At 36.7% G+C, this 22,608-nt stretch overlaps 1 pseudogene; it reads left to right on the top strand.

The window, feature by feature from the left end:
* Positions 1–21,736: 21,736 nt before the first annotated feature.
* Positions 21,737–22,232, top strand: LOC134470571 (large ribosomal subunit protein uL11-like; annotated as a pseudogene).
* Positions 22,233–22,608: the final 376 nt, after the last annotated feature.

The following is a 22,608-nucleotide window of genomic DNA, read 5'->3' on the forward strand; positions in this document are numbered from 1 at the left end:
AGAAATCACCAACAGAGTAAAAAGAAAATCCACAGAATGGGAAAGAATTTTAGCCAGCAGTCCCTCAGACAAAGGATTTATAACCAGAACATATAAAGAATTGAAAAACATCAAGCCCCTCAAATTCAAAGACCTTCTCCAAAAATGTGTATCTGAGATGAACACACATGTCTCAGATGAAGACATACAAGTGAGAAGTAAATACATGAAGAAATGTTCACCATCACTGGTCATTCAAGAAATGCAAATTAAAACAGCATTGAGATATCATCTCACTCCAGAAAGGATAGCTGCCATCAAGAAATCAACTGATAACAAATGTTGGTGGGGCTGTGGGGAAAAGGAACACTTCTGCACTGTTGGTGGGAGTGCAGACTGGTGCAGCCACTATGGAAATCAGTATGAGTATTCCTCAAATATTCCTCAAAAACTAGGATTGGAAGTCCCATTCAATCCAACTATTCCCCTTCTGGATATTTTCCCAGAAAATTTGAATAGGTCATGTCATAGCACATGAACCCATGTTTATAGGAACATAATTTGTAATAGCTAAATCTTGGAAACAACCCAAATGCCCATCAACTGCAGAGTGGATGAAAAAGATGTGGTATTTTTATTCAATGGAATTTTACTCAGATAAAAAAGGATGATCTTGAGGCTTTTATAGGTAAAGGGAGGCAACTTGCAACTATCCTCATAAGTGAAATAAATCAGACTCAGATTTGTAAATATTCTATTGTCTCTCTAGTATAAAAATAATAATAAAAAACTGAAAGAATCATAAGATTCAAAATGTACAATAAGTATTGTAACAATGAAAGGGAAAGAAAGTGCTCTAAAGGATATAACTCTATGTATGTTTAAGTGTGCAAGATAGATAACCATACTACCAAGTTTTTGTTAGTTCATCAAACAGAATAGTTTGTACTGTCATTGTTTGATTGTCTATCCACTTTTTTATGCTTTGATTTTGTAACTTGAACAACTACTTCACAGATAACAGTATGTAATTTATCAACTAGTGATTTACTGTTATTTTTTTGAAATTATTATTTCTACCTTTTTTGTTTTACTTTTTTTTCTCTAAATAAAAAAAATAATTGGTCTGAATCAGAGCTGGATTGCAGATTAAGTCCCAGTCTACATCTGTTTCAATCTTTCTGGAAATGACTATCTTGAGCACTTGATTGGGAGTTTAGTAGAGCTCTTTCTCTTCTGCTCTGAACCAGTTCATAATTTCTAACTCTTTCATCCATAAATTTCCACCTCAACCTTTCAGCCTGCCAATCCAGACATCTTAATAGTTTAGCAAATGTCTTGATTTAGAGACTAATAGAGTGCCTGAGGCAGGCCCATTCTCCTGGTATGTCTTAGATTTCACTTTACATTTTGGAAGTTTTTAGAATACCTTACCAAGCCCATGTGTGGGTACAGCTGCCTAGAATTAAGCCAGTGCCACATGGGGTAAATTATCCATGCATTGAAGAAGTCCCTAAAGTTTCCTATTTGCCTCTCCAGATGGCTACATGGCTAAAAGACAAAAAATTTGCCTGTTTCTCTGTCTCCCTGGAGGAGCTTAATATTCAGGTCATACAATCAAATAGTTAAGATTTTCCAAAAAAGAAAAACTTCCAAGTTTCAACAAACATCAACAGAAAAAATAAACTACCCTTATACTTATTTATTTTCCCCATGGCCAGGCTTGGTAGGGCACAATTAATGGACTAACGCAGTACATTTTCAAGCCTATTATATAAACCAGAATTCAAGAAGTTTGAATTCAAGAAATGATTATTTTGCATTTTATGTATGAGAAGTGGAAACCAAAGTTTAATATGAATTTTGTTAGTATGAAACAAGCAAAAGTTTCGATGAGATAAGAAGAAATAAAATTAACCTTTTACTAATCCTACAAGCATCAGGGTCTGGCTCTTGACTATGTCCAACTAAAACTTCACTCTCAAGCATTCTCTCTTTACTTACTAAATCAAGTTTTGCCTTTTATTTACCCTTCCACATAACCTAGCATAAATTTTTAGAGATGTCAGAACATAAGGACAAATAGTAGACATTTTGCTCACAAAGCACTGCTCATTTTATTGTTCTTATCTATTGTAACAAAAACTACAGCATATATTAAAATTTTAGTTATATCACTAATCTAGATTATGGTTGCAGCCTCAAACAAAATGCCCCATACCTCTAGTTTATATTAAATGTAAATTTTCATAAGCATAGAGCCTGTATATATAAATACATATTATACTTACAGAAAAGAGTATATATTACTTTTCCTTTAAGGCATCCAGCACAAAAGTCCAAAATGTTTCCAACTTGTTCATGCATTCTGCCTAATGATCATTATTTTATTCTTGCTTTTTTTAAACCAAGGATCCTTATTATTATATCACATAATTAAATTAAACTCATTCTAAATGTTAAGATCATAGATGACCTTTGGCCCTTTAACAATAAAAATCAGCTCATTCAGCACTCAGGGTTGTTGGTAATCCTGAGACAGCATGGAAAAGAGAGAAAAATAGCATGACTCCTCATTCATTTTGAAAGCTGTTAGCACTGAGATACACAAGGAAAAAATATCAAGGACATTTCTTGAGTTAGTATGTTGTGATATTTATAAGAAAGTTAAGCACAAATCCAACAGATGAATTTCATTTAAATGCTTTGGAATTAAAATGTTATATGTGTGAGCCAGGTTCTTTAGTGGGTTAAATATTCTTATGAAATTACTTGAAGATAAGGAAAGAAAAGTTTATGTTTTAGAAAGATAATTTTAATAATATGGTTGACCCAAAGTAAGCCAGTTGATTACAGATAACAATATATAGATATAGTAATTCACAGTAAAATTAGAAAGTAAAGAGTAATTTTTTGGTAGGTACTGTGAACATGTAAGAAATAGAATTAATCTTTTTAATTAGCTTACTTAAAATAAAATATACTTAGGACATTATGCAAAGTCATTGGTTATTGTCAATGAAGCCCATCATGGTGATGCACCTGTTTATACTTGTAATATCACCATGCAGATATCCTGAATGTTAGCTACTTCAAATCATTTGTGTTATTCTCTGTTGCTGTAAGATAGTGGTATCTTTTTTTAAAAGGAGCTTTAATATAATGTTATAACATTGGGTATAAAACTGTAGCATCATACATATTTGCTTGTATTGTTTCTTTTGCCTTCCTCTCATCATGCTTCATTTTCTCTTCTCATTTCCTGTTTACATATCATTTTCTGTTCTCTTACTTAGTACTCACCTAGTTACTCAGGTGATTTTTTTTGTTGTTTTGTTTTCTGTCCTAGGGATGACAAATTATATGAGCTCTGGCTGTTATGGTGTGAAATAATTCTTTTAAGTATTAAAAAAACATTTTTATTATTATCATATTTTCTCAATTTAAGACTAGAGTTGCTGACATATGAAAATGACATAGGTTAGAAACATGCCAAATACCAACTCTGTTTTTCTGAGACAGTATCAGGGATTGATTAAAATCTGGGAACAGCTCATTCATGCCCAGGGCTCAGAATAACATATTCGTTCTTTCAGTGATAGTTGTATAGTGCTTATGAGTCACAAAGTATTCACAGAAAATATTCATTTGATTCTAAATGTTTCAGACAGTGAAACCAAAGATCATGAAAAATAAACAATGAATGCAATTAGCATGTAATTTGCGACATTAGAGAGCAAAGCTGACCTGATCTTAAAGTCTGTCTTCTTTTTTACAAAATCAGAGTGTCTTTTCATGTGTTCTTATTTCTTGGCCCCTCTCAGTTTCTTTCCTGTCACTACCAAAGAGTGATACTCTAGATAGGCTGCTTTTAAAAACTTTGCTGTTATATCCAAGCATCTTTTCTTGCCTATGAAGGGTCCAATTTAGCATGAGTACAGATCCAATTTGATGCATATCCCTGGTTAATATGTCCTCCAGCATTTGCGTTATTGAGTAATTATCAAGAATTAAACTTCACTGAAGGGGTCATTAATGTTAGTCATCAAAAGTTTGTACTTCACTGTCACCTTGAAATAAATGTGCCCATGTAAATATCTTTGTCCAATAAAATGAGAGCAGAAATGATGTGCGTCACTTCCAAGAGGAAACGTGACCTGATTGTTCCTTTATGCTTCACACTATCCCACACATACTTAATCACTTTATTTGACTTTTTAGTCTTGTAACATGAACATGTAGCTACTGGTTCCTAGTGGAAAGTAATGCAGACTACAATCTCCTTTCCCAACCAACCCCACATAACAACCCATAAGGGACAAGGTCTTCAAACAATGGCCATACAATGCATGTTTTTAAACCTCCAAAATTTTAAAGTTCTTTATAATCAATCATAATTTAGCTTATTTTAGTTGATACATGTGGTACAACATATTATTCAACTCTGGTAGTAATACGCAATGATATAGATCAATGAACTCTTTTGAATCTAGATGTTAGTGTTGACTTCTCTTAATTAAGAATTTCCTTAAGATAATTTATAAGGCCTAGGATATTCCATGCAAAAATATAGCACCTTTTCATTTGCAAAATCAGCAGAAGCAGAAAAACCATCTGATAATTTCCTTTCCTTTTCTCCTAAAGTAAGCCATAAAGAATCTTCTGAAGTTCTGGCTTTGGCAGCACACATACTAAAGAATCATCTGAACTATTTAAAAGCAGGTCACTAGACCATGCTACGAAAGGTGAAAATCCTATATTTGAAGGAAAGAAATATCCTCATTTTTGAAGCTACTGAGAGACATGTTGAAAATTTTGAACAAGCAGATCTTGCTAAGTTTTCCCAGTTTAGTACCATTAGCTCACGCCCTATTCATCCACTCACACTTCTCTACAACTGTGAATTCTTCTTCAAACCTAATCATAAAAATGTACAGATTTTCCTATTCTTTTGGGTATTCTTTTCTAATTTCTTCTCTGTTGCATAAAACTTATAATAAAGCAATATATGTTTTCCTCTCTTTAATCTGGCTTTTACATTGAGTACCTCAGCCAAAAATCTTGCAATGAGTGAGGAAAAGATAACACTTTTTCTTTCCTATAAGATTATTTAAACATTCAAAACCTCATTTTCAGCTTAGTGCTAAGAAAATTTTGAAATAAATATTTTCACCTCAGACACTGAAAAATAAACCAGTAGAGGAAACAGTTTCATGGAGAGCAACCTGTTTAAGGGGACCTACGAGGATGAATAGGAGTGGTTGAATTTATAAGAACCTTCTAATTTTTTAGCCTCAATTGACACTAAAGACGAAGTTTCAAGACCAATTCTACCTATTAAAACAAGATAGACAATCTTTGCACTGGATCCTAAAGATGAATACTAGTATTAGAAAATCCTAACAGCAGACAGGTTGAGAATTATCTGACTGCATCTTGATTCTTATTCTTTTTAAAGAGTTTAGTGCTGTATTTCACAGATTTCAGAGTCCCTCTGGGCTTTCTTAGTCTCAACTGGCAACTCTAGGCAAAAACATGTTTGCAGTTATTATTCTGAGATTTCATAACCAATTTCCAGTTTCATGCATGACAATCCCTTAAATCCAGCCACCTCAAGACAAATCATGTCCACATGTATTTTTGCAAGGTTTTCCATCAATCCCATGAGGCCCGCTGAAGTACAGCTGAGGATAGAGTTTGGCCCAAATCCATGAGTTAACTAAATATCTGAATGATAGTCTTTATCTTGAATTGACTCTAATGATTCAAGATGAATTTCCAAAGATAAGCTTTGAGTAAATAAGATCTAGACACAGACTTGTGGATTTATTACTTTCAATTCAACAAAAATAGAATTGATACAAATCCTACCACAGAGGTTGCCACAATCAATATTGACTATTACATTTAATAGAAGTCTTAATAATGCTGCTTCAGTATGGGATATTCCTATGTTTGCTCCAAGTTAAATTCCCCTACACCTCTCTACTCCTTAAGTCAGAAATATGTTATTTATTTATTTTTATTTTTTAAGAGAAGAATATATTTATTGAGAGAAAGAAAAATTCTGAGAAAGGGAAAGAAGGAATCATGAGTGGCCTACTGAGGACCCTGTCTCTTCTAGGGATTTTATAGAGCAAAACCTTGAAGTAAGGTAGGTCCAAGGTGGGAAAATATGGGAACTCTCAAGGCAGGTGGACATGAGGTAGTACAGAACTATGGTCAACCTAATTAGATCATGAGCATAATTGCTCAGGTATAATTGATTAAATTGGTGACAAATGGGGAAGGGAGTCATGTAGCAAGTACACCTGTTTAAAGAACAGTTACTCTTCCAGTAGGGTGTTGGGATGGTGACTCCTGGCTTCCTCAAGGTGATTCATATCTATTTAGAACATCAGTCCTTCAGTTGTGGGAGTATTTGTTTGATCTATTGTCCTGAGGTCTGGCCGACAGTGAGAGAGTCTGTCTCCTCCAAGATTACAAGATACCTGTTCTGCATTGGCTCCTTTCAGAGCGGAGCCTTGTCTGACTGCCTATAATATGTCTATTTAACTCGGCTGCCTGTAACATTTCAACATGTGAAAAAGGAACCTGAACTTCCATGAGGGAGTAATGGGCAATGGCTAATTGGCCTCCTCAAACTAAAGGGATCATAGATGTTAATTGACAGGGATGCTCTGGAGAGGTTGTTTCTAAAGCCCCTCAATAGACACTAGGCATTTTCATCTTGTGTAGGTGTACAGATTTAATACTGGAGGAGACAAAGCCGAAGAAACAAATAAGAATGCGTGGGCCAGGCTGGGGATTCATCTCAGTGGTGTAAGCATCTGCCTGGCAAGCTCAAGGTCACAAGTTTGATTCCTGGTACCAAAAAAAGGAAAAAAAAAAAAAAGAATGCATGGGACAAATAATAGAATCATCAGGATAATTATGGGTATATTAACAAAGATTTCCACCAAGAGGAGCTAGTAACAGTGTCTCATTAGGAGGATATGGATAAGGTCCAGGGAAGATTAGAATCTGATATGTCATTGATTTGTAGTCTAATATATTGAATAGTTATTGAGATATTAACAGAAAGATCAGGAATGTACACATAGCATTCAGGTTTTACAATTTACAAATACCTCCTGCTTTGCTGTTAGAATGTCTAATGCCATCCAATAGGATGGCCTGTCTCATTAATTTTATTTCTTCATTTAGGAGAGAGACAAGGTTCTGTCTTATACTGTGTTTTCAGTATAATTAAGGCCTCAAAGGGTAATATATAATTCTCTCTGTACAAGATCTGGTGGATCCCAGTAAAAGAAATCTAAAAGGACTTTTAGTATATTTGTTACTGGTTTCATCTATATGATACCTTGGGGTTTGGCACCTTTTAGGCAACAACAAATTTTAATCAAAGCATGTATAATCAAAGTATGCATGCAAAGACATGTGTAATCAAAGCATGAGTATTAGAGCTAAGAGCTAAATTTAGAAACTGTTTCTAAGGGATAGCAATTGTAACCCATTGACATTTCATTCACTTTATTGATTAAGTCTGACATTTTGTCATAAATCCCTCTAGCTTTAGTTATAATTATCTCTAAATTTTTGATAATGTAGGAGAATTATTATTATTATAGGAGATATTATAGGAGATAGGAATTATTATATTGTAGGAGATTAATACATTATTTTGACAAATGAAAAACTCTAAGATTTTATATATGAACAAAAACATGTACTGTATTTGTAAAACCCAGTCTCAGTATCATTGTGGTTAGTTGGTTTTATATGTATCTATCTCTATCTCTATCTCTATCTCTATCTCTATCTCTATCTCTATCTCTATCTCTATCTCTATCTGTCTCTGACTCTATCTCTATCTCTATCTCTATCTCTATCTCTCTCTATCTCTATCTCTATCTCTATCTCTATCTCTATCATCTCTATCTCTATCTATATAGTTTAGACAGGATAAAATCTTTCCAGGATAAAAGTTTTTAGGCACAACTAAAAGGAATGAATGAAGAGAATTATCCCAGTTGTACTTTAAATTGTGTGTGTGTGTGTGTGTGTGTGTGTGTGTGTGTGTGTGACTGTTCATTGAGGTCCAGTGCCTGCTATGTAGACCAAAATTAAGAAGGCCAAAGATATGTGACAGTGTCCAGAAATTGGCTGTTTTTTAATCTCTTGTCATGATTACTCAGGGCTCCTCTGTGGGATTACAGGCAGAGATGACAGTCTGGTCAGAGGAAGGAAATATAGTGCCCTGAGGTCCTTTAGTCTTGCTGGACCACCTGCAGGGACAAATCTGATCTCTGAGGTCTGTGCCTTGGAGTGCAGTTTTGCTTCCAGTGGCAGCTTTTACAGTCAGGGCATAGCTTGAGGGGCCTATTAAGGCAGTCCCTCTCAAGGTGGCTTGGCTTTCCATGATAGTAGCACCTGGGTCTAGTCCTTGAGTTCTTCTTGGAGCCCCGAGATTCACACTTAAGGTCTGTTTCTTTTAAAGCCACAACAAAGGCAAAACCACTTTTTGGTGTCTTTGTTTTCTCTCTTTGGCTTTCTCTCAATCCTGATCATAGAATACTAAGGAGTTAGTTTTTACTAAAGTATTAAGTAAGCTATCTAGAATAGAGGCTATCTCTTGTAACTTTTTCTAATATTTAGGGTTGATTGGGTAATAAACATGTCTTTAAGTAGAATCTTTCCTTCTATTGAATCAGAATCTAGGGAAGTATGTTTTACCAGTGCCTCTAGTAAACAATCCAAGAAATCAGAGGCATTTTCATCTCTCTCCTGAAAAATAGCTGACAATTTAAAATAACTAAGAGGCTTGGTTTTTGTCCTTCTTAGACCTTCAAAAATACACATTTGAAAATGTCTCCTGTTTTAATCTCCTGTCTTGTTGCTGGACCAGTAGGGATCCTGGGTGGGAAATGCTTGTGCCCCAGTGGGAACTGGTTGTTCCACTGGCTGTCAATCTTCTGGTTGCCTAAAATTAGCAATATGAGAGTCATCTTCAAATGCAATAGCTAGTAGTCAATGTTTGACTTAAGATTAACATTACGTCTTTGCAATCTAGTCATAAGTCTGACTAAGTCTTCTAAAGACATTTATGTTCTTCCATCTGAAAATTTTCCTAGTTCAAGTTTAATTTGTTTTAAGCCACTATGAGAAAGAGACCTATGAATTGCAATAACTTCATAAGAATTATAATTATACCTTAAGCATAAATAAGAATTATTTCTTAATGTTAAAATGTTTGAACATAAGACAATTCTGGCCATTTTTTCTCTTTTTTGATACTTTTCTCTGTATTTCATTTTGGCTGTATATGGTAACTAGGCCACACACATGTGCAGAGAAATATCACATGACTTTTTTTTCAACTTGGAAGGGTCAAACATCTTCCAATGCTTAAGAATGTGTTCCAAAAAAGTAAGAGGCTTTGGCATTGAGTTGCCCATGCCTGTAATGTAAAAGAGCAGCATGTAAGGGTATTAGACCTTTTTTTTCAGTACCAGAAATCAAACTCAAGACCTTTTGCTGAGCTGTGTCTCTAGCCCAATTGCGCATAAGACTTTGACACTGAGCTACTCATCTATGCAAAAAGAAAATAATTAGGTGTCCTTTTCTTATTCCTATTTGATAACATCCACAAGGCACCTCTCACATTGATTGCACTCTGGGCAAAGTGGATGCCATCTGGAAAGAGTGAAAGACAAAATTTGACCAGCCTATGCACCCTTGAACTGGCATGGGCAATTTAATCTTCCCTGGTAACTTGTGAACTTTGTTTTTATTAAGATTTTAATGAGTCATTGTGACACGAATGTTTAAAGAATGATGCATAACTTTGTAGTTAACGATTGCTTTTGTCATTTGGCTAAGGGCATATGCAAAAAGATGAGATGGAAGTAGTTAGAGCATTTCCCTGACTGTACTGTGAAAGACATTCTCTCAGAAATAGATAAAAACAACAAATATATTTGGGAAACTTCACGCTGGGCCCTCAGACAAAGTCTCCAAGGCATTTGCGTCCTGTGTCCAATTCCCAAGGCAATCTTTTCTAGTGGCAAGACATGAATATACTTTATTTGAAGCTCACAAGTTAAACATATTTAGCACCTACCAATTACATTTTACAAGTTAGTAGAAGCACATAAGTCTTCTATGCACAAATACAAGAAAAGGCTGACTCTTAATTAACATAGGTAAGGCACAAATAGAAATCATCCCCCACCAGCTGCTGTGAAAGATAAACAATTGTTGCAGGATGTCTCAGTCTAATCTCTGAAGGGAGGGTAGTCTACATGATTTTACAATTCACTGAAAAGCTTAGGGAGAGTTTCTAGACTACCAGCAGAGAGAAAGTATGATAGATAAGTGGAGATTTGACTGTAGTTGGGGAGCCAATTGCTACTGAGGAAACCTGGGGTGACCTGGCCATGATCCCTCAATTAATCTCAGTTTTTATTGGCCCACACAGCTAGAGATCAGTCTCCAGAAAGAAATCCAGCTGTCTGTGTGGTCAACATTCCATTGATTCCATTGGCCATTGGCTTCAATGGGGATTCACCAAAAAGACTCTGGGGAAACCTTTCCTCTGCTTTTAAGAGTGGCAGCTACTGTAAGAGTGTCTAATTAGCTGGCAGAGAAACAACTGTCCATCAAAATTCTATAAGGGATGGTTAAAAGCCTGAGCAAGATTATTATCTGACACTTTATAAATTGACACAAAAATTTTAAAGTCCACGACTTGAAAGGTTGGAGAACCTCTTTAGTCTAACTATGTTTTGGTCCTATGAGTGTACTGCTTTTGGAAATGGCTCCTTCTGGTCTCACCCAAAAGTCAGTTCTTTCCACTATGTCTCATGTTGTCTCTGGAGGAGACTTGCTCCAAACATTAAGTTGGGACATGGCTTTTATGTGTGTTCTATTGGATGGGCAAAATTCTGAAGTCCCATCAGACCAAGAGATAGGGTATGTGTCCCTCATCTAAGATGACTTCCCTGTCTTTGCATTGGCAAATGTTCATTTTCTATGAACTTAACTTAGGAGGACAAAAAGGGTGGAACAATCTAGGTTTTTTTTCCTAATTTTACATGCATCTAAAAAAGAAAGTACAAAGTGTGGGGAAGGATTAGAAGTAAAGCCAAAGAAAGGAAATTGAAGCAGAACAGGCTTGGCATTTCCTTTATGGAGTATAGAAGAGGATCAGAGCAAATCTGTTCCAGGGAAACCTGTCCTCCAAGACTTACAGAATGGCCACCAGCCTAGTCCTGTTTAAACAGTGGAAGGAATCCCATATTTTATTATTATATAGGCATGTATATTTTCTAAGTCTGAGCTAGGTTTAATTTAAGAAGACACATTTCATAGAATTTTGTATTAAAGTGTACCAGAGGCATTCTAATTTACTTTCTCTAGTATTATTGTCTAAATAAAGTCAAGCAAGGAGTACCAGCAAATTTAGTAACTAGTTTAAATGCAACATGTACAAGAAAAAAATAATAAAAATATCCAATTAAAGAAGTATCATAACCTTATAACCTTCCCATATTTGAACTTAGATTTATCATTAATTTAACAAAACTATAATAAAGTATAAGTAATTATAAGCAATGGGCAAAACTGATAAAATTTCAAGCATAAAAATTTGTTATGTAAACGAGTCCCAGTCCAAAGTCTATGATACAAAAGCAAACAAACTCTTATCTCTGTCCAGTAATCTTGGTAGAAGACCTCCAGTTTATGTAGGAGAGTGAAGCTTACAGCCTACTAAATGTCTGGTATGAGTTTGTGCTCTCTAAAATTGAAGAATGAACCTTAGGAACAACAGAGATTAAGAGCAGGATATATTTATTGAAAGAAAGAAAGCTCCTATCTGAGACACAGAAAGGTTCCCAAGTGAGTTGCATTCAAGTCAGAAATATTGACTACGATTTTTTACTAGCGTTTTAAAAACATAAACTCTGAAGATTCTAACTGTGGCTACATCAGTTATCCAACAGCTGGTTGCATGAGTGCACACATCAGTTCATCAAGTTTCTAAAAAGGAACCTGGACCTCTTGAAGCATGACAGTACCTCCTGACTGTGTAGCAAGATTATAGTTTCTGGAGAGCACACTTCTTTCACTCTCCTCCTCTTCTCAGAGATCTTGAGGATTGGGATCAGTGTAGGATGGGTTGTGCTGTGTGTGCAGTAGAGGAATTACTTGTAAACACACTGAGGAGAAAAGAAGCAGTTGTTTCCTCCCAATTCCTACAGGTGCAACCTCTTTGCATTTTCTATTCTGGATTTAGAATTGGGGGATTTAGAATTGGAGGGATGTTGTAAATTCTAACAAGTTTGGCTTGTTAGAGGTGAGCAAAGTGTGAGGAAAGTCACCCAGATAAGAGTAGAGGTTTCATCCCCACAAGCCCAGCACTGCTCAGCATCAGCTAAGTTGTATTGTCTATCCACCAAATATTACAAGGGGTCACTCCTCTAGCAAACAAAAATCCTCTTCTCTCCATAACACACTTAGGGCAGCTGTCCTTTCTCTGGTTATTCTGCAGTCCAGACTTACAGAGGCTCAAGTGACTTCTGCCCACTCCCAGGATGCACAGTCTGAAATGAGTGACTCCTTTGAGACACTTGTACAAGAGTAGGGGAGGGCAGGAAGTCTTGTACCGGTATCAGGATCTGTAAATGATATATGTCATTCCTGATCATGTTTTATGGGCACTCTTGAGTCAATTGTAAGCAATGCCTGACATCAAGGAAAAGGGGATCATTGTCCCTATATATCTGAAAATGCAGGGAAACAGATATTGAGGTGGATTGGAGCTGTGTGTCCTTGACTTCAGAAGTCCAAAAACAAGGTCCTAGTTTATAAAGCCTTAGCATTACAACTGGATTCAACTATTTATTCTATGGTTTTCAATTATCTATTTTTTCTTCTGAATTCTAGCCTTCTTTCCATAGAAAAGAGAGAGAGGAAAGCAAATATAAAATTTAGCTCCTAGGTGAACTCTGCAACCAGAATTGGTCGCCTAAATGTCTGAAAAGACATAGGTAACCAACAGTGTCCTCATCACAACTGGCAATGTGAAACTTCTCTGTCTCCCGTTCACCAAAATAACCAGTAATTCCTGAAAGTCAGTAAGAATTAATTGTACTTCTCTCAGCTATGTCTTTTTCCTTCTCATTTGGTGAGCAAGTTTGTTTGTTTGTTTATTTGGTTGCTTGGTTGTTTGGTTGGTTAGTTGGTTGGTTTGCTTTTGGATCCTTTGTGGGTAAATACTTGCATTAGCCACTTTCTCATCATTGGAACAAAATTCCTAATAAACAAAATTTGAAGAGAGATTTATTTGGGCTCATAGTTTCAGAGAATTCAGTCACAGTCAGCTGGCTCCAAGGTAATAACAGCATGGCAAAATAAAGCTATTTGATCCCCATCTATGGCAGACAGGAGACAGAGAGAGACAGAGAGAGAGAGAGACAAGAGATAGAGACAGACAGACAGAGACATACACACAGAGACAAGAAACAGAGACAGAGAGACATACACATACACAGAGAGAGACAGACATACAGAGAGAGAGACAGACAGAGAGAGAAAGAGAGAGAGAGAGAGAGAGAGACTGAGAGCTATATCCTCCAAAGGCAAACTCCCCTCAACAAGAAACTTCCTGTAATAGTACTCATTATTGATGAGTATAGAATCCCCATGATCCAATCACCTTCAAAATTCCCACCTGTGAGCACATGAGAAGTTTTGGAGACATTTTAGTGTTAGAAACTCAGCCTCTTAGCCCAAAATGTTCATGTTTATTTTTTTATACACAATACCAAAGCCTTAACAATTTTAGTATTGCTGAAAAGTCCAAGTCCAAAAGGTACTCTGAGATTCAGGACAAACCCCTAGATGTAAGCCCTTGGAAAAATCAAAAAGAAAGTTAATTCCTTGCAATATACAATGGCACAGTAAACATCCCATTCCAAAAGGGAGAAATAGAGAAATAGAAAGAAACTGGATCAAAGCAAGGCTGAAATCCATTAGAATAAATATTAAATACTGTAGATTCTTATCCAGCACCTATAGAAGGTTATGATAAGATATGAACTCTGAAGGACTTGTGCAGCTCCACACCTATGAAATATGGAATTTCTGCCTGTTTGGCCTCTCTCATGAGCTGACTCAGCCTAAACAGAGTGTTTCATAGAAGACATTTCACACTTCTGACATCTCCATTTTCCTGTTGTCTCTGTCGTACCTTTTACTGTACTTTCACAACTTCTCACCTCATACTCTCGGGGGTATACTGCCTGATCTTCCAGAACTTTTCTGAAAGCCTCTATGATTCCACAATTCTTACAATCTTAATGCTGGTAAAACGAACAGTGTAGATGACATCAAGTTCTGCCACAAGTTTAAGTAGTTGCGTGGGCCCCTTGTCCATAGAGGCAGTGGCCTGGATGTCTTAACTCAGGAGTATAACTCCATGGGCATCCCTGAATGAGAACAGTGCCCAGGTCCTTCTAAAGCAAAATCTTTCAAAAGAGTTTAGCTTCTTTTAGCCTTGATACTTTTTTCTGAGAGATTATTTTATTTATCTTGGAAACAATCCTTGATCGTATAATGGGTGGGATCTGACCAATTTCTAACATGCTCTCAATCAATTGTTTCCAATATGCTCATGCAAAGCACTTAAGTTTCTTTTTTATTAATCTTTTTAACAACCACACTCTCCTTGGTCTCAAATTTATACACATTTCCTTTCTGGCCAAGATGAAAAATTTTTACACCTTTCAGCTCTGTTTTTGCTTTTCACTGTAAATCTGGCTGAAAGAAATCACCACTATCCATATCACTGCATACATCACTGAATTGTCTTTAAATTTCCTCTGCTAGTGGCACGCCACCTTTAAATTTGGACTCCCACAAAGTCTCAGGATATGAACAAAACATAAACAGATTCTTTGCTATGCTGAAATATGCATGGCCTCCAGTCCAATTCCCAAGATAGTCCTTATTCCCAAATAAAACCTCTTTGTCTTAACCTTTGCTGTCTTCTGAGCTCTGAGTACTATTACCTATCAAATCCTGCTTACAGAATTCTAGGGCTTCTGTAGCCTACATCTCTAAACTTCTCCAAAAATTTCCCACAAGTCAATTTCAAAAGTTTCTGAACCATATGATCCAGCTAGTTATAATAATGATCTTGGTACCAATTTTCTATACTAGCCACTTTTCCGTAGCTAGAACAAAATACCTAACATACAAAATTTAAGTAGGAGAGGTTTATTTGCATCATGTTTTCTGTTTTCAATGATTTTAGTCTATAGTTAATTGAAAACAAGGCAGAAGCAATATGCAAAAAATGGCATAGTAGATAAATATTACTCAACTTATGAAATCCATGGAGAAGAAGAAGAAGAAGAAGAAGAAGAAGAACAACAACAACAACAACAACAACAACAACAACAACAACAAAAACAAGAGGAGGAGGAGGAGGGAGAAGAGGAAGAGGAGGAAGAGGGAGAAGAAGATAAACCTCATGAGCCAAACCCTAGTGGCTTACCTCTTCCAACAAGATCCTCTCCTATCCACACATTCAGCTAAGAACTCATCAATGGATTAATTCACTTATAAATATAGCACCTCCAAGATCAATTGCCTTCAAATGCCCTACCTCTGAAACATAAGACTTGGGGGACAAGTTGTAGATCTTAACCATAACAATGTTTTGGTGCTTGACTAAATGAAAAAAAAAAAAAAAAGAAGAAGAAGAAAGGAAAAATAAAGAAAGTGTAGCATCATCAAGATGTCAGAATAAAATTTTCCAGTGTTCATCCCTTGCAGAAAATACAATTTGAATAACTACCATTCATGAAAATAACTGCATAAGAGCTAAGGAAACCAGATGAAAGATTACAGCACCTTGGTATAGTAGTACAGAAATCTAAAAGATCATTGAAGAGTGTTATAGGCAGCTGAGTTAGTAAGAAATATTATACACAGTGAGACAAGGCTAGGTCTCTAAGGAGCCAGTGCAGAAGCCCAGTAACCTTGTGATTGTGGAGGAGACAGACACTGTGGGCCAAGTCTCAAGACAAAAGATCAAAGCAATGCACCCACATACTAAGGGTTGATATTCTAAATAGGTCTCTATCACTCTGAGAAAGCCAGGAGTCACTATTCAACCTGCTAAGGGAAGTGTCACTGCTCTTTAAGCACACAGTTTGCTTCATGACTCGCTTCCCCATTTGTCCCAGTGTAATCAATTTTACCTGAGCAATTAATCTTATTGATTAACCACAGTTCTGTCCCACCTTATACTTGCCTTGCAAGTTCCCAGGTTTTCCCTACTTTGAACCTCTCTCACCCCATGATTTTACTTTATAAAAGTCCCTAAAAAAGACAGAGTCTGTGGCAACACACTCTGACAGAAGTTTTTTTTCTCTCAATAAATATATTCTGCTCTTAAACTTCCGTTGTCTCTAAAATTCATTCTTCAATTTTAGAGAACATGAAATCATACTGCATATATAGTAGGCTGAGAGTTTCATTCTCCTATACCAATAGAAAAGACAGTTTCACATTACCTGTGTCACAATTTTCCCAACATCAGGCAGAACAAGACTGAGAAGTCCTCCCTGTGCACAGTAAGAAAAGTGTAGTGAGCATGAGACATTTCTTCAGCTCTGAGCAACAGACCAAGCTCACCTTAGTAAAATCTAGGGTTTCAGGGCAGACTGTTTAGCCCCAGACTCTAGATTTACACCCAAAGTCCAAACCTGCAGGCCTTTTACAATGCTAGGCCAGTCTCGATGGTCCCAGTCTGCATCCTGGTCTTGCAGGACTCATTTTTAAGGCCCACAGCAACACAAATCTGATCCCCACAAACAGTGTACAGACCCAACCCAAAACCAGGCCATTCTTGAAAGACTTTAGTTTCAGATTTGATTAGGCCTGCCCCACTGCCAAGTCAGTCCCAACAGCTCAAGATTACTGTATTTTAGATCATGGACACAGCATTTCCATGAATCTCTAGTTTTTCATCTAACCCTTAATTCTAACTTGTGCTCTATGACAGCCCAACAGATCCTTTAGCAATTATCCCCATATGTAGCTCTAGTGCAAACCACAGCACAGTCTGTGAGTTTATTTGGTGCCCTGAGGTGGACACCATAGGAGGGCTTGGAAGGGCTACCTAAGAGGTGTGTGCTCACTGGCACAAAACTGAATGCTCCCTTCAACCTGGCAATCAAAAGACAGGCTTTACAATGAAGAGGAAAAGGATACTTTCCAAATTACTTAGAAGAATGTAAATGCCAGCAGCCCAAAATGTCAACATAACTGCTGGAAGATATGAGGGCTACAGAGCAAGGCTGCATAGTCATGGTACAATGCAGGCAAGGCACTGTGTAAAATGCGTCTCCAAATAGCATATCTGAAAACAAGCAGTCATTTTCCCCATTATGTGTGAATCTCAACTTCTGCCTGAAAAACAAAAGAGTAAGACAGAGTGAAAGAGAAAAGTGAACTACAGGAAAAAAGCAGGTGTCTCTTTGGGAGTTACAAGAGCAACAAAAAGACTGTCTACCAGTCTTCTGTTAATCTTGGCAGCTGCAGTCTGTGAATCTATCCATATTCAAGGTTTCCAAGGCCACGCTGCTGGAAAATGTGGCAAGGATTTAACCTGAAACGTGGACTGCTGTTGGTTTTTGTGTGATCTAAATCAGAGGGAACTCTCAAATACTTGACCACAGTCCCTCTGAACATGAGTTCACTCAGGTGATACTGTGACTAACTGCATGGAAGGTTTTATGGAAACTTGTCTAAAGGAGACTAAAACTCCCAGGAGACAGGTTCATCCAAGTATTTTTTGTCCTTGAAGCCTGAGTAACAATCTGAACTACAGGTGATAGACAGTTTTCATGGCAAATGAGAGACTTTTTGCCCAGAACTTTCTATCCCTCAGAGGACAGATTTTCTGTCTAGAAAGACAGTGATGTTACACACAGTGACATAGCACTATTGTTATTCAATATTTGATTTCTTTTCCTTTTAGCTATAGAGCTAAAAGGAGCTGTATTATTTAGGAATTTCTTTAATTATAAAATAGGAGAAAACATGGTTTACAGCACCTAAAACAAATGTTTATTTTTTTTTGTGCATATTATAAGATTTTGAGCCTAACTTACACATGGCATCAATTCAGCAGTTCAATGGGGTCATACGTAATATCTGTGGAATCTTTTACCTTTATCTTCCTGTTTATCTTTCATGATTACAAGCTAGCTGGTGCATCACTGAGCATTGTGCTCATGTTAAAATAGACAAAAAAAGAACAGAGCAGTGCCTTTTGAGATAACCTCAATTTTTCAGGATGGCAACTCTGTAAGAATCTCCCATGCCTCTATGATACCCTTCTAGTCAGTTTTCTATCACATACACATGTCTAGTATGAAGGAAACCTAACAGGGTAAGAATTTAACTGAACAATCCTGCCAGACAGAACAAAATCAGGGTCTGCCAACTATAAAGAGGAAATTGTTTCTGGAATGGCACTAACAGTATCTAACCCACCCTTCACATAGCACTAATCGAATCACATTGAAATATCCTGTTTCTGAGCCTTTAGCAAAAAGAAAGATTCCATCATCCATGTGTTTCAGCACATAACACACATCTGGCACAAAATTAATTTAATAAACATAACTTAAGTTCAAAATATATTAGCTCTATTACACACTTCAAATAATAGAAAGATGAAAATTTCACTTACATTCATTTTGCACATACTTCTCCAAAGATAACAAGAAAACTAAAGTAAAAATTAGTTATTCAGAAGATAGGCACTTAGAAGAATGAATCTGATGCACTTTGCATGAACAAAGTTGCTAACATATATTTACTAGAATAGGTAATGTAATAATATCTACTACTTGCCAAATGTCTGTGAAAAATTCAATGCTTTCTAAAACTTCTTGCAGTCCTAGCATCTTTACATGGCAAATATTTTTTCCTCATTTTAGAGACACTGGGAAAGCTGCCCAAGGTCTAAGAAATGCAAATGTTGAAACCGGAATGTGACCATTAATGAGTCGTTCTCTACTTTCCATCCTGCATTCAGCATCCTGGAGTCCAGCACCTTCACTTTAGTAAAGGGAAAACCCCAGGCTGGAAGGCCGCATAAGAACTCCAACTAGATATTAGGTTTCTGGTTTCCAAGTACATTTTTTCATGTTTATTTCTGTGTCCCTCAACATCTTACTAAGCAGAAATAACAGTGAGATGTGTGGCTAATTAGTTAAATTCTGTGCCAAGAAAGTGAAGTTAGGATTTGATGACCTACCTGTTTAATGACTGTTCAGATTATGACTAAGAAATGCTGTTGGACTTAGAGCCTACTATGTGGGCTTTAGACCTGTGGGGGTTTTTTTTTGGTATAGATCTATACATATTTTTTAATAGATCCTAAATGTCTTTTTTTCTTCAGTACATCTTGTTTAAACACTACTATAATTTTTGCTGATTGTGCTATAACAGTACAATACTATGGTTTTATGCTCTTTTACATATTATAGTCCTGCATGTAAGAGTTATACAAATAAAAGCAGTCGTCAGGTTGGAGTTTTCTGTGATCATTTTTTCTTCCAAATATTGGAACGTACATACTATATACAATTCCTCATTTAATGATCCGTCCATTTAATAACATAGCTGCAGGACTATAGCTTAGTCATTAAATGAACAATGTTCGTATTTCAGTGTGTGTTCTACTCAGCTTCACATCATTACAACAAAATACCAGAGGAGATTCATTTATAAAGATAAAAAGGGTTTTTCATTCACGTTCTGGAAGTTTCAGGATAAGACTGGACGTCGCATCACTTTGGGCCTATGCTAAAGGTGATAAATGACAAGAGGGTATGTCAGAATGTCTCACTCATACCATGAGACAGGAAGCAAAGAAAGAGACACAGAGACCAGATCTTCACAATCCAGGGTCTCCACTGACCTAAGAGAATTCTTACTAAGTCCTTCCAATTAACAGTACACAGAACCTTTCAATTCTATCATCCTGGAGGCCAGACTTTTGAAGGAAATTCATCCAAACATTGCAGTAGAGAAATGTGATAGTCAATCCTGACCTACCTACCAGCCAATGTCATACAGCCTGCAGTATGTGCATATGTATAAAGGGTGTTATTTGCTTGGTGTATGGCAAATGCAACACAGATGAGATCCATCATCAAGAAATTAGAACCTTAATTCAGTAAAACCTGCTCATGCAATTCAGAAACAGTCTCTTCCTAGGTTTTCAGGGTGCCCGGGGATGAGAGAAACTCATCCAAGTAGTGTTCATGGTATTTGCACTCTCCTAAAACATTTACTTCTGAGAATATGTACAGAATAAGGGTGAAGTTGGTTATACTGAAACTCCCTGGGTAAGTCACAGCAAATTAAAAGTAAATTATAAGGTTCTGGAGAACACCTAAGCACACTAAGACCTCGTCTTGCTTTGCAAAGAATAAGCAACTTTTGTATATGAGTGTGTGTGTGTGTGTGTGTGTGCGCGCGCGCGCGCGTGTGCATATGCGCGTGCGCAAATACCTTTATGCATTATTCAGAATGAGGATGGAACATTTTGGCAGAGAACACTGACGTAAAACTTTAAAACTTAATTATAACCAGAATAAGAGGAAAGTTTTTAAAATTTTACATCAATGTCCTTGCCAAAATGTTCAATATTTTACAATTAACATTTTTACACTCATGTATTGAGTATTGATGTGACCTTCAGTCCCAAGGCCATCAGTCCCAAATTCATATAGTCAGGTACTGACTCCTGAGACCGTGCCAAGGACCTTACAGCAATGGCATCTGGCTGTGGCATTCCAGCTTTGTTTCTGGCTTCCATAATGTTTTAACTAACACTAAGCCAAATACCAAATTAAATAATTTAGAAATTAAGTGGTCATTCCAAAAATTCACAGATCAGTACTTCCTCAATCTGAAGGTGTCATTTGTGACACATGAATGTCGTAAGTAGAGAGAGATATGATCATGCATTGAAAGCTACAAAAAGTATTTGACTTTATTCTCTCCCCCCCCACAAAAAAAGTAACAAGAACTAAGGAGTAATAAAACCGAAAATGTGTATATTTTGTTGTAAAAAAGAGAGGGAAAAAAAAGAGCTCTAACGGATACAACAGCAAGTGTGTTTAGGGGTGTTAAACAGCTGACCATATTAATGTTTTTGGTTGGATCATTGAACACAACTGTTTGCAGTCTCACTGTTTGAATGTCCACTTTGTATGCTTTGATACTGTGATTTGAGCAACTATCTCTAAGATGATGATATGTAACCTATTAACTGGTGATTTCTTACTGTTTTTTTTGGTTTTGTTTTGTTTTTGGTTTTTTTTTTTTTTTTTTTTGGTAGTTCTGTATTACTTGTACCCCTACACCGCTTTGTTTTGTTTTGTTTTTTCTCTTTTTCCTTTTAAATAAAATTTTAAAAAAAGAAAGCTACAAAAAGGAAATTGATATGTATTTTATAGATGAGATTTCTCCATAAGGAGTCAATTCACATTTTTATAGCTTTCATGTATGTTTTCTTGTAAATAGTATGATATTCTAGCCCCTGAACAAAGAATATGAGGGAATGTATGTGCAAAATAGTTTGTATTTCTTTCAGCTTTTGGCTAGAAGGAGATTAAGGTGCAACTTTCTGTGATTGTCCAGAATTCGAGTTCATCTGACACCAGCCACCTCCACCATGCTGCCCAAGTTCGATCCTGAACTTAAAGTCATGTACATGAGATGCACCGGTGGTGACATCTGTGCCACATCTTCCGTGGCCTTCAAGATGGGGTCCCTTGAGTCTGTCTCCAAAACAAGTGGATGCTGACATCACCAAGGCCACTGGTGACTGGAAGGTTCTGCGGATTACAGTGAAGCTGACCATTCAGAACAAGTAGGCCCAAATTGAAGTAGTGCCATTTGCCTCGTCCCTGATCAAAGCCCTCAAGGAGCCACCAAGAGACAGAAAAAAGCAGAAAAACATTAAACACAGAGGAAATATCACTTTTGATGAGACTGTCACTGGTGTTTAGCCAATGTAGCATGGGTCTTTAGCCAGAGAACTCTGTGGAACCATTAAAGAAATCCTGGGGACTGCTCAGACTGTGGGCTGCAATGCAGATAATCAGCACCCTCATGACATCAACAAAAGCTCTGTGGAGTGCCTGGCTAGCTAAGAAGCATAATAAAATATTTCAATAAAAAGATGATCTGACAAAAAATAAAATAAAATAGTTGGTGTTTCTTCTTAAATAAATTCTTTAATGAAACTAGTCCACAGAAGAATATGTAGGCATCTTAGGGAACACCCGTGGCAGACCCTGAGATGAAAACTCTTAAGCAGAGAAGTGGGGCAGAAAAGCAGACAACCAAAGGTGAAATTTCAGGCAAATTCCTAGCTTCAGCCGGATCCTTAACTTCTAGTAGGAGCACAGAAACCTGTGCTTCAGCACTTGGTCTGACCATAGGCATGGGAGCTAGGCTTCCAGATTCCTGTACATACACTCAGGACTAAAGACTTGAGGGAATGAAATGGACAAAGAACATAAAATC

This window comes from Cavia porcellus, unplaced genomic scaffold (genome assembly GCF_034190915.1).
Source record: "Cavia porcellus strain 051 isolate PalLab524CR breed Dunkin Hartley unplaced genomic scaffold, mCavPor4.1 scaffold_15, whole genome shotgun sequence".
NCBI lineage: Eukaryota > Metazoa > Chordata > Mammalia > Rodentia > Caviidae > Cavia > Cavia porcellus.